This window comes from Bos grunniens, chromosome 25 (genome assembly GCF_055505025.1).
Source record: "Bos grunniens cultivar Pamir isolate PY7600 chromosome 25, Bosgru_T2T1.0, whole genome shotgun sequence".
NCBI lineage: Eukaryota > Metazoa > Chordata > Mammalia > Artiodactyla > Bovidae > Bos > Bos grunniens.
Window position 1 is genome coordinate 17,926,052 of NC_141189.1, and position 13,377 is coordinate 17,939,428.

The 13,377-nt window shown below is 48.7% G+C and overlaps 1 protein-coding gene across 14 annotated transcripts in view; it reads right to left on the reverse strand.

Annotated features, from left to right (window-relative positions):
- IL4R (interleukin 4 receptor) overlaps positions 1-4,472 on the reverse strand; it is a 50,044-nt gene extending 45,572 nt beyond the window's left edge. For all 14 annotated transcript variants that reach the window (XM_086375226.1, XM_086375208.1, XM_086375232.1 and 11 more), the window contains exon 1: positions 4,367-4,472. The gene's annotated coding sequence lies outside the window, so the exon portion shown is untranslated. The remainder of the gene's footprint in view (positions 1-4,366) is intronic.
- Between the last annotated feature and the right edge of the window lie 8,905 nt (positions 4,473-13,377).

The window sequence follows — 13,377 nt, forward strand, 5'->3', positions numbered from 1 at the left end:
CTGGCCTGCTCCTCTAGGGCCCCTTGCCCTTCTAAATGTTCCTTCTCAGAGAGGCTCCCCCAACTCCGCCCGCATCCTGCTCTACTTTCTTCTGAGCGCTGTCGCTAGGGGACATGACACGACACTGCAGAAGACAGGTCCTCCCGCAGCCCAGACGTGTTTCCAAATTCAGAATTACTCAGATTAGAGAAAGGTCATCTTGTATAAAGCATACCACCCGTCATGACGATCCCTGCCCCCCACAGGGCCCGAGGAGCACCCTGTGACCAACCACATGTGTGTCTCTGCAGCAAGACACACGAGCCTTCACACCACGGGGAAGAAATGAGGACTCCAAACAGCCTCGTGTTTACTTCACGTCAGGTCTTGCTTCCAACTGAGTGACGAGAACACTTCCGGTTTTCAGAGCTTGTGGATTTCGAATGCTAGATAAGGAGTGTAGCTCTGTGCGCGTGTTTGTGTACTGCTTGTTTTCACAACTCGAGGTCAAATTCCTGGAGGACGAGGACTCTGTGCCAGTCCTCTGGCACCTTGCCTGGCATGTGTGTGTGTATGACTACGTTGCTTCAGTCGTGTCCGACGCTTTGTGACCCTATGGACTGGGTAGCCCACCAGGCTCCTCTGTCCAGGGGATGCTCCAGGCAAGAACACCTGGGAAGCCCCGCCTGGCACACAGGTGTTCAATAAATATCCGAAGAAGAAATGAATGAGGAAGTCGGGAGCTGGATGTGAAGAAGTGACTCTGTCCTCACTGGGGAGAGAAACAGCAATCACCAAGCCGTGGGCAAGGTCCCTCCAAAAAATCATCTCACAAATGCCACCCCTCCCCCCTCCAAATACCCATTTTACTGACAAGAAAACTGAGGCTGAGAGGTTAAGCAACTTCCTCCAGATCCCACAGACAGGAAGAGCAAGTTCACAATTGAATCTGGGGCCCCTGACTTAAAACCTGTGCCCTTCTCTCTGCCTCAGCCTCAGAGAAGCAAGGCAACCGGGAATACGGCCCATCAGACGCAGGGTCCCCTGGTCTCTCCAGGACCCCCCGCCTCCACTGGGGTCCTCCCATCCACACTCTTAACAGGGCAAGTTTGGACAATGTCTAGGCAAGCCATCATCCTCTCTTCTAGCCGAGCCAAAGGAAATCTGGTCAAACAACTCTGGGCGTGTTTCTGGCCCTAAGGAATGCTCCTTTCAGCCACCCCAGCAGACTGGCATGATGGGAAAGGACACAGGTTGGGAAGGAAAGCAGGTTCGAATCCCTCCATCTATCACTCCTAGATATACAACCTTAGGCAAGGCTACTGTGCACATCTCTGAGTCTTGGTTTTCTTACCTGTAAAATGGGTGGGTAGACTCAACGCCATCCAATGGGATTCATTTATTTGCTTAATAAATACACAGTGCTTACTGCACACCAGGCACTGTTCTGTATGCCTGATGCTTATGAATTCAGTTCATCACTACAAAAGGTATAAAGTAGTCATAATAATTTCACAAATGGGGAAACTAAGGTCCTGAGACAGTGGCTCCATAAGAAGTAACACATGGACATCCCTGTTCAGTGGTTAAGAATCTGCCTGTCAATGCAGAAGACATGCGTTCGATCCCTGGTCTGGGAAGATCTCACACGCCGCAGAGCAGCTAAGCCTGTGGACCACAACAACTGAGCCTGTGCTCTAGAGCCTGAAAGTGAAAGTGAAGTTGCTCGGTCCTGTCCAACTCTGTGCAACCCCATGGACTGTAGCCTACCAGGCGCCTCTGTCCATGGGATTTTCCAGGCGAGAGCACTGGAGTGGGTTGCTAGTAGCCGCAATTACTGAGCCCACACTCCACAACCACTGAAGTCCGTGCACCTAGAGCCTGTGCTCCACTGTAAGAGAAGCCACCACGATGAGAAGCCCTCACACTGCAACAAAGAGTAGCCCCTGCTCTCGCAACTAGAGAAAGCCCTCGCGGCAACAAAGACCCAGCTCAGCCATAAATAATAAATAAATAGAAGAATGAGCAGAGCCAGCATTTGAATCTGGGCGACCTGGCTCCAGAGTCCATGCTCTTAACCTCCAAGCTATACGTCTCGACAGGTACAACAGACATGAAGACTGACTGTGGATGTATTGTGTGTTGGAAATTGCGCTGGGGAGCTGATGAAACATGATGTCATTAACAACTCACAGAAGCTCAGTTTTACAAATGTGAGGAAATGAAGCACCCAGGGGGCTTGCGTCTCTCCTCCACTCCCAGGTGGCATCGAGGGCAGTGGGCATTTGATCCCGAACTCTCTCCTGTGAACTCTCTCCTCCATCTGGGGGTAGGGATTGGGGGTGGGGGACGCTCGAGAAAAGGAGGTCCAGGAAAGGGTCTTTCTTCTCACATCCCTGATACTTCGTCTCAGCTTTTTTTTCTGGATCTGAGCACCAGGACATTGTAAATGCCTTCGGGGACAATTCCTGTCTCTGCCTGGGCTTTCTGCAACCCTGGGCTTTAGTTGTACAGCAAAACGCATCAGTCACTGAGTCACTGCCCAGAATTTGGAAATGCTCAGGTCATCCCAGACCTGCTGGGAACTGAGTGTGTTGTAATCAGGGCTACAGGCTAGTGCTTCTCCCTCCCTGAGAACTTCCCACAGCCTCCCCCCAAGATTTGACTCTAGAAATCCAGGGTGGGGGTCCAGGAATCTGCATTGTGATTTTTATGGTTCGGGCAAAAGTAAAACACGTTGACCTATACTCCTCTCATGGCATGCAAGGCCTTTCATGACATGTCCCACCTTTCCATCCATCACTGGCTTTCCCCCCTCTTCCCCCCATCCCTGCACGACCCCTTAGCCTTTATCTATGCTGTTCCCATTGCTCAGCATGCTGTTCCCTCTCATTGTGCCTCTACCAAGCTCCCCCACTCCTCTCCCAAGGCTGGCTCACAGGTCCCTGCTCCACGAAGTCCATCCCATTGCCTCATGAAGCTTGATCACCCTCACCTTATGCTTCCTTTCTTTCTCATAGCTCTCCCCTGCCCCCACAACCCCTTCACCCAGGGGGAGCTCCTTGAAGGCATACACCAGTGCCCTGAACAGCACTCAAGTAGTGCCCAGTGGGAGCCCAGTGAATGCTAATGAGTGAATGAATGGCTGGGGTAGGTCATCCCCCCTTCCACATCTCATCAGGCTCATCTGTACTCATGGTGGGTCTAGCTAGTTCAAGTGGCCTTTGCAGGACTCTGCAATGCCCTGACTGTGGGGGAAACCCAGACTAACATAAACCCGAGCCTCAGTTTCCCCACTGAACTGGAGGATTTTCGTAAAGGCTCCAATGTCCCAGCAAATACCTGGTGTTCCTTAAAGGCCACCCACAGGGGAAGAGCTGCGGGGGAGGGGTCACACCTCACAGAAGGCAAATGCTAGGGTTCCAACAGGGTAAGTGCTGGCCTGGGGGGTGATCTGTGAATCTTAGCAGCAGGCATCAAGTTTGCTGGTCCCCAGTGTCTCCTGATTATAAGAAATACAGATTTTGTTCAAGGAAAAGAAGGAGAAGAATCATCTAGATTCTGGGGTTGACTGAATCTGAACCTCACCAAAAAGAGCCTGGGAATGTGCATCTTAATAGAACCCCTTGGAGAATTTGTTCATAAAATAGTTTGACAAATTTTGTTGTTCTGTGGACTGCTCTGGCTCTGGTGCCAGAATGACTGGGTCTGAATCCTGCTCCACACTTGCCTTGTGGGCATCAGCTTGGGCGAGTCATTAAAGCTGCCTCTGCCTCAGCGTTCCTCATTTGCAAAATGGCCACAATACGCACAGCGCACCAACCAGAAAGGCTATTTTGAGATTTAACTCAGAATACTTTCAATGCTCAGGACAGACCCATACAACCTAAGTTCCAGCAAATGTTCGCTATTATTGGGCCCATCTAGTATTCAAATAAGGAGAGCAAAGGTCGAAAGGCCTAGTTTCACTCGATTCTTTGATCCGGTCTCCAACTTCAGAGTTTTCAGAACTTTCCCCACCCATTCTCTCCCCGGAATCCTCACCAACTTCCTGTGCGCGGGCTGGGAGTGAGTACCCAGAGAAGAACCGGGAAGGGAGTTGGGGAGGAGGAGGGTGATGACCCAAGATCCGTCTCACCGCCACGCTCAAGACGCTCCCAAGCACCCAGGACTAGCCTCCCCAGCCCTGCTTCAGCTGCGCCGAGCCGGACGGACGGAATCACAGCAGCCCCGCTCGCCGAGAAAAGCCGGCAAGTGGGCGATCCCCGCTGGGGATAGGGTGATCCCGGGGTCCCCGCCGCCGGCAGCCCAGCGCTCTCCCGGCCGCCACGACTCTCCCGGACCGATTCCCCCCACTTTTCACCCGTACGCGGGCGCCGGGTCCTACCTGCGCGCTCCAGGTCCATTCGCCGCGCCGGCCCCAGAGCGGGAAGTAGGGGACCCCCCGGGAGGCCGTCCCTGCCCTGGCCGCGCCGCTCGGGGCTTTCCTGGGCGTCGGGCGAGCCGGCCCCGCTTCCTGCGCCCCGCCCCGTGCCCGCCCATTGGCCTGCGCCGCCCCGCCCCCGGCACCCCGAGCTCCCCTGGGCGCCCTCCCGCTGGGGCCGCCGCAGGTCCCGGCAGCGTCCCTGTCCCCTCAGTCCCCGCAGTCCGAAGGGCTTCCGATCTCTCCAGGAGGCGACCCCAGCGCCTGGGCCCCGCGGCCACTGGAGATCACACCCCAGCCAAGAGAACTCCGCAGGGCTTCCCCTCGCTTTCAGAATAAAATCCCAGCTCCCGGACTTGGTATCAGCCCGTCCGTCGCCTCGGGCCCTGCCATTCCCGCTGAGGCCCCCAGCTGCCTCTTTCCGCAAGAGGGCAGGTGCATGCAGGATTGGGGGGCTGGGCATCTTGAAGCCTGCTCCCTTTTCCGATAAGCCCAACTTCTCCTGAATGCGGATGTGTGTTCTTCCCTTCAACAAATGTTTTCGGAGCGCCTACCATATGCCGGATTCCAGAAAATTCTAGATAGTAAAACAATTCTTCAATTAATAGTACCGTCTGGCAGCCCCCTTTCTAAGGCGCTGCATATATTAATATTAACTGCCAGCTACCCTGTGAGGGAGCTATAGTGCTGTCCCCCAGTTTTTTAGATGGGAAAACCGAGGCACAGAGCCTTTGTGGAGAAACTTGTTCAGAATCATGCAGCCGGTGTGGGGTTGGAACCCAGGCACCATGGATCACTAATCCCTTAAAAGCAACATCTTAAAAGTCGTGATGGAGCCCAGAAGGTAGGGGAAAAACAGTAAATGAATAAAATATTTCAGGTAACAAAAGCTACCAAGAAGAGAGTAAAACAGAGAGAGAGAGAGAGGGAGAGGGAGAGAGACCTGTCTCCTCCCCAGGGACGAGAGATTTGAGCTCCGAGCCTAAGGAGGACAGGGGCTAGACTAGTTTAGAAGCGGGAACAACCAGTGCAGAAGTCTTGGGATAGGAACCAACTTAGCATATTGGAGGAATTGCTTGGAGGTCAGGTTGACTGGAGAGCCCTCAGGAGGGGAGAGGGGAAGAAGGTCAGGTCGGAGGTATGCAGACTTAGGCTGGACAGTGCCAGGGTCCCTTTGTAAACCTGAAACCTTTTGCTCCGTCTTGGTGTCTCTGAGTTTGTGGGTGACTCAGGCGGTAAAAGAATCTGTGCATCTGCCTGCAGTGAGGGAATCCCAGGTTCAATCCCTGGGTCGGGAAGATCCATTGAAGAAGGGAATGGCAACCCAACTCAGTATTCTTGCCTGGAGAATTCCATGGACAGAGGAGCCTGGTGGGCTACAGCCCGTGGGGTTGCAAAGAGTCAGACATGACTGAACAACTGGCATTTATCCAGAGATGGCAGAAGCCTCACATTAGAAATGTATGGCCTGAGCTGTCTGCCCTCCTCTCCTCCCAAACCGGGCTCCCACCCTGTTTTCTGCATCTTTAAGCCATCTTCTCTCTTCCCTAGCTTCTACCAGATGGACTGTGTCTATGCACTAACCCCTCTGCTTACTATGGGACTCGAGGCAAAGTGGATCGGGCACGGTACCTCAGCTCCCACGTCTGCAAAGTGGGGGTGACCACAGGCCCCACTTCCTATGGTCTGAAACACATGAAAAGTGCTTGGAGCAATGCCAGGCACATATCAGGCGCTCAATAAATGTACACTGTTGTTCTTATCAGAAGGAAGATAAGAAAGAAGCTAATTTAGAGCCTGCTCCCTCTGCCTGTTTGCTTGGTTGTGAAACGGGGTAAAAATAGCACTGAAGGGAATTTCCTGATGGTCCAGTGGCTAAGACTAGACACTTCCAATGCAGGCAGGCAGAGGTTTGATCCCTGGACTGGGAACTAAATCCCATATGCCACAACTAAGAGTTTGCATGCTGCATCTCAGACCCGGGACAGTCAAATAAATAAATAGAAATAAAAATAAATATTTAAAATATAGCATTGAACAGCTAGGAAAGGCAGGGGTAGACGTGATCGGATGTGAAGATATTGGGAAATCTAGAGAAAGGGAATGGGTTTCCCATATGACACTAGTGGTAAAGAACTCACCCGCTAATGCAGGAGATGTAAGAGACACAAGTTCAATCCCTGGGTTGGGAAGATCTCCTGGAGGAGGGCATGGCAACTCACTCCAGTATTCTTGCCGGGAGAATCCCATGGACAGAGGAGCCTGGTGGGCTACGTAGTGTCCATCGGGTTGCAAAGAGTCGGACACGACTGAAGTGACTTAGCACGCAGCACAGAGGAAGGGAATATGGGAATTCTTCGTACTTGCCACTTTTCTGTAAGTCCGAAATTATGTCAAAATAAAGAGCTAATGAAAACAGGGCGCTGTCCTGAAGCCCTAGAGAGATAATAAATGTAAAGTTTGCCATCTCGCATCCAGTTGCACTATTCGGGTTCCTGCTGAGCTGCCTGAATTTTATTAGTGGCTGCTCTGTGTCAGGCCTTGGCAGGGGCCTGGAGGCCCCAAAGTAATAAAAACTCCGGTCCTCAGCTCAGCTCACGCTGCATCATATTACCTGTTTTCAATCCTGTCTTTCAGGTTTAAAAACATTTAACATTTATTTAGAATTTTTCTGTAGATTTAACAAAAAATTAATACATAGAGAGCTCCCATATACCCTCTCCTCTGTGCATAACTTCCCCTATTAGCAACATAACTTGCTTTAATGCAGTACGTTGGTAACAATTAGTGACCTGGCATTTTTACATTATTATTAACTAAAGTGTGCTGTTTACATTAAGGTTCACACTTGCTTCCTTTTTTCTTTCATTTAAAAACATTTGCAATTGGAGGATAATTGCTTCACAATGTTGTGTTGGCTTCTACTGTACAACAGCATGAATCAGCTATAGTATATATATATCCTCTCCTTCTTGAGCCTCCCTCCCTCCACCCCCATCCCACCCCTCTACATCATGACAGAGCACCAGGCTGAGCTCCCTGCGTTACACAGCAGCTTCCCACTGCTTATCTGTTTTGCACATGGTAGTGTATATATTTCAAGGCTACTCTCTCAATTTGTCCCACCTTCACCTCCCCTCACTGTGTCCACAAGTCTATTATCCACGTTTGCGTCTCTATTCCTGCCCTGCAAATGGGTTCAACGGTACCATTTTTCTTGATTTCATATATATGCATTAATATATGATACTAGTTTTTCCCTTTCTGACTTCCTTCACCCTGTGGAACAGGCTCTAGGTTCATCCATTTCAGTTCAACTGACTCAAATTCATTCTTTTTTTAAGCCTGAGTAATTATTTAACTTATATGGAGAGTACTTCATGAGAAACGCTGGTCTGGAGGAAGCACAAGCTGGAATCAAGATTGCCGGGAGAAATATCAATAACCTCAGATATGCAGATGACATCACACTTATGGCAGAAAGTGAAGAGGAACTAAAAAGCCTTTGATGAAAGTGAAAGAGGAGGGTGAAAAAGTTGGCTTAAAGCTCAACATTCAGAAAACAAAGATCATGGCATCTGGTCCCATCACTTCATGGGAAATAGATGGGGAAATAGTGGAAACAGTGTCAGACTTTATTTTTTTGGGCTCCAAAATCACTGCAGATGGTGACTGCAGCCATGAAATTAAAAGACACTTACTCCTTAGAAGAAAAGTTATGATCAACCTAAATAGTATATTCAAAAGTAGAGACATTACTTTGCCAACAAAGGTCCGTCTAGTCAAGGCTATGGTTTTTCCAGTGGTCATGTATGGATGTGAGAGTTGGACTGTGAAGAAAGCTGAGTGCTGAAGAATTGATGCTTTTGAACAGTAGTGTTGGAGAAGACTCTTGAGAGTCCCTTGGACTGCAAGGAGATTCAACCATCCATTCTAAAGGAGATCAGCCCTGGGATTTCTTTGGAAGGAATGATGCTAAAGCTGAAACTCCAGTACTTTGGCCACTCATGCGAAGAGTTGACTCATTGGAAAAGACTCTGATGCTAGGAGGGATTGGGGGCAGGAAGAGAAGGGGACGACAGAGGATGAGATGGCTGGATGGCATCACTGACTTGATGGACATGAGTTTGGATGAACTCTGGGAGTTGGTGATGGACAGGGAGGCCTGGCGTGCTGCAATTCGTGGGGTCGCAAAGAGTCAGACACGACTGAGCGACTGATCTGAACTGAACTGAACTGAATATACCACTGTGTATATGCACAACATGTACAATTTTTTCTGTCGATGGACATCTGGGTTGGCTGTTGTGAATTGTAAATATTTACAATGTTTGTAAATATTGTAAATAGTGCTGCAGTGAACATTGGGGTACATGTGTCTTATCTAATTATGGTTTTGTCAGGGTATATGCCCAGTAGTAGCATTGCTCCTGAGCAGTTCAATGGGTTTTGACAAATGCATAATGACTTCTATCCATTCATGCATGTCTGTGTGTGCATGTGTAAGGTCATTTCAGTCGTGTCCGACTCTTTGCAACCCCTTGGACTTAGCCCACTAAGCTCCTCTGTCCATGGGATTCTCCAGGCAAGAATACTGGAATGGGTTGCCATTTCCTCCTCCAGGGGATTTTCGCTAACCAGGAATCGAACCTGCGTCTCTTACACCTCCTGCATTAGCAAGTGGGTTCTTTACCACTAGCACCACCTGAGAAGCCCTCTATCCACTCATGTGAAAGTGAAAGTGTTAGTTGCTCAATCATGTCCGACTCTTTGCAACCCCATGGACTGTAGCCCCCCAGGCTCCTCTGTCCATGGAATTCTCCAGGCAAGAATACTAGAGTGGGTAGCCATTTCCTTCTCCAGGGAATCTTCCCAACCCAGGGATTGCACCTGGGTCTCCTGCATTGAAGGCAGATTCTTTACCCTCTGAGCCACCAGGGAAGCCCCTCCACTCATATAGCAACATAGAGAAGAGTTTCACCGTCCTGAAAATCTCTTAGGCTTTGCCTCATCCTCTTCTTCCTCCTGAACCTTGGAAGCCATTGATCTTTTTACTGTCCCTATAGTTTTGCTTTTTTCAGAAATAGTTGTAATCTGACAGTATATAGCCTCTTTAAGACTGGCTTCTTTCCTTTGGTGCTGCTGCTAAGTCGCTTCAGTCGTGTCCAACTCTGTGCGACCCCATAGACGGCAGCCCATCAGGCTCCACTGTCCCTGGGATTCTCCAGGCAAGATTACTGGAATGGGTTTCCATTTCCTTCTCCAATGCATGCAGGCATGCTGAGTCACTTCAGTCATGTCCCACTCTGTGCGACCCCATGGACAGCAGCCCACCAGGCTCTTCTGTCCAAGGGATTCTTTAGGCAAGATTACTGGAGTGGGTTGCCATTGCCTTCTTCTTTCCTTTAGTAATACGCATTTAAGGCTCCCCCAGGTCTTTTCTTGGCTTGATACCTCATTTCTTTTTAGCACTGAATAGTGATATTCCATTGTCTGGGTGTATACTGTTTATTTAGCTATTCACCTACGGAAAGACTCCTTGATTGCTTTCAGTTTTTGACAAGTATGAATAAAGCTGCTACAAACACTTATGTGCAGGTCTTTGTGTGGACATGTTTTCAACTCCTTTGGGTAACTATGGAGTGTGATTGTTAAGATCATATGGTAAGAATATTTATTTTTGTAAGAAACTGCCAAACTCTCTTCCAAAGTGGCTCAGCCAGTTTGCATTTCCATCAGTAACACATGCAAGTTCCCGTTGCTCTGGAACATCTTGTGCTGTTGGTTTTTTGGATCTCAGCCAGTCTAGTAGATGTGTAATGCTATCTCATTTTACTTTGCAAGTTCCATCAAGATACATTATGTTGAACATATTTTCATACGCTTATTTGCCATCTGTGTATCTTCTTTTTCATCTGTGAAGAACTTTTGCCCATTTTTCAATTGGGTTGTTTCTTTTCTTAGAGTTGAGTTTAAAAAAATTCTTTGTATATTTTGGATACAAGTCCTTAATTGGACATGTGCTTTGCAAAGATTTTTCTCCAAGCCTGTGGCTTTTGATTCTCTTAACAATTTTTTTTTTTGTTTGTTTGTAAAGTGGAAGTTTTGTCTCTTAATGAGATCCAAGTTATTGAGTTTTCTCTTTTGGGCATCATGCTATTGGTGTTGTATCCAAAAACTCATGGCCAAATCTAGATCCTAGATTTCCTCCTATGTCATCTAGAAGTTTTATAGTTTTGTATTATACATTTAGGTTTCTGATCCATTTGGGTTACTTTTTGTGATGGGTAGAAGGTCTGTATAGAATCTTTTTCTTTCTTCCTTTCTCTTTCTTTCTTCCTTACTTGATTTTTCTTTGTTTCTTTCCCTCCCTCCATCCCTCCCTTCTTCTCTCTTTCTCTCCCTTCCTTTCTGTCTCTCTGTCTCAGCCCATACCTTGGGATCCTTGAGCTGACATGTGTGAGAAGTCCAGCTACGCTGAAGCCACCACTCATCCTAGAGAGAGCACATGGAAAGAGATAGAAAGGCCTGAGGAGCCCCAGCTGTTGGGAACTTGTCAGCCCAGGCCCATATGTGAGCGAGGGAGACTTCCGATGTTTTCAGCTCCCACTCCTGACACCAAGGGAAACAGAGCCGAGCGGAGTCCACTGAGCCCTGACCAGATCGCAAAGCCACGAGCCAAATGAATGCTGTGACAGTTTCAGCCTGACGCCAAATAGCACAGAGACCAACTATCTCCACTGAGCCCGACCAGGTTACAGATTCAGGAGCAAAAGAAATGCACTAAGTTTGGGGATAGTTTGTTTTGCAGCCATTGTATTGACCTGCTGCTGACCCACAGTACCTACCTTCCTTTTTTTTTCTTGCCAACAGAACCCAGACTTCATCAGGGCAGCCATGTGCCCTCCCTGAGGTAATGGAGCATGATTTGTTTCAGCCAATCACGACAATCCCATTCCAACTTTCCCAGCCTCCCTTGCCCGAGGGGGTTGCTGGATGATCCAGCTCTGCCAACAAAATGTACAAGGACGTCCGTGTATTATGGGGGAAGTGCTTCTGGGACAACCGTTAGCATCACACGACAGAAGGGGTCTCACTGCTGTGAACACAGACCATCTTGCTGCCATGAGAGAAGGCTAAGACAAGCGCAGTGTGGATGTTCTGGGGCCTGCAAATTACAGAAGCAACTCCAGCAATCACCGGTATCTGAAATTCTGGTAAGGAGAGAAGAATTTCCCCAACGTGGGGGCCCTGACATCTTTGTTCAGCTGAATCACACAAGCTGTGGTTAACTTCCAGACACCATTGCTCCACAGGAGAAATTTTTGACTGTTTATGCTTCTGTGACTTGGCTTTTTGTCATTTTGAAGTTTAACAGAACAGATCCAGGGAGTTTATTGTAAGAACTGGAGCTGACTGGGGTCTCTAAACTGGCCTGGCTCACCTGGTTTTGGGGGACTGAGGACATGAGGAATTGATAACAACCTTGAACCAAGCTCTGCAAGAGAGACTACGGGTCTGAGAGATCAGTGGGGCTGAGGGTGGATCCCTTTTGCTACCACCGTGGGGCTGACTGACATCCAATCAAACCACAGATAAGGTGGGGGCCAGGAAACAAGGTTTCTTCCAAAAGAAAGCAATGATGGTGATAATGACGATGGTGACGGCAATGATGGTGCTGATGGGGATGATCGTGGTGGTGGTGGCTGGGATGATGCCGTTTGTGATGATGGCGGTGATTTTAAAGGTGGGGATGATGAAGCTGAGGAGGATGATGATGATGATAAGGATGGAGGTGGTGATGGTGGTGGTGATGAGAGGATGATGTTAAGAGCTAACATTTATGTAGCAATGTGGCGCTGTGTACCAGGCTCTGCTGTAGGCTCTTGTCATATACTAATTAGTACTCACAAAAACTCAAGGAACTAGGTACTATTGTTGGGTCCATTTACAGAGGAGAAAAAGGCACAGAAAGGGTATGAAACTTGCTTAAGATAGCATAGCTGATGAGTGCTGAGTGAGCATGCTTCCTCAGGAGAAAGAAACTCTTCTCAGGAACCTAACTGACACAGCAACACCATGCTTGTTGCAATGTGTGCCATTTCGCCATCTGAGAGCGATGTCTACAGAGCTTAGTGTTTCTGGCCGAAGGCGTGCTTACTTCACTGATTTCCTGGGAGAAAGGGAAAAAAGTCCTGAATTATACTGTCTCCAAAGGCTGCCTTCCTCTAAGTCACCATGGACTCAGCTGTCAGAGTTCACAGAGTTAAATCTCTCTCTTTTGGGTGAACTTCTCCCTGTGGCTCTCCATTGCTTAAAGGTTAAACCAGAGTTTCTCAACTTTGGTACTACTGACATTTTGATCTGAGTAATTCTTTGTCATGAGAGTGTGTCCCATGCATTGTGAGATGTTCAGCTGCATCCTTGACCTCTACCCACTAGATTCCAGATGCATCTGCCCACTGTAGCAACTAATATGTCTCCAGACTTTGCCAAATGCCCCATGGAGTGGGAGTTGGGGGTGGCCCCTGGTTTAGAACCACAGGGCGAAAGGAAACAGGTTTCCAATCTTTAAAAGATAATTTGACCACGGGGCTCTCAGGAGACCCTCCCATCATACAGTGGGCTTCCCAAGGGCAAAGACCCAGCCTCACTTGTCTTCTTTCTCTTCCCCTGACGTTGACCTGTAGTTCGTAGCAATGAGGACTCAAGAGATAGTAGTCAGATTGAACACAACTAGATTGCGATCAGGGATAAAACTATGCAAACAGAAAGCGTGGGGACTTCCAAGGAAGAAGGCCTCTGAAATGGGTCCTGAAGGCATCTCTGAAAAGGAGGGAGCTTCTGTGGAAGCATTCTAAAGGAGACTAGAAAGAAGATGGGCCTCTGGGCTGAAAAAGCAGCACGAGCAAGGGGTGGGGATGTACATGTATATCTCAGGGAGTGCCTGGCTGGGGCAGGCAATCCAGCTTAGG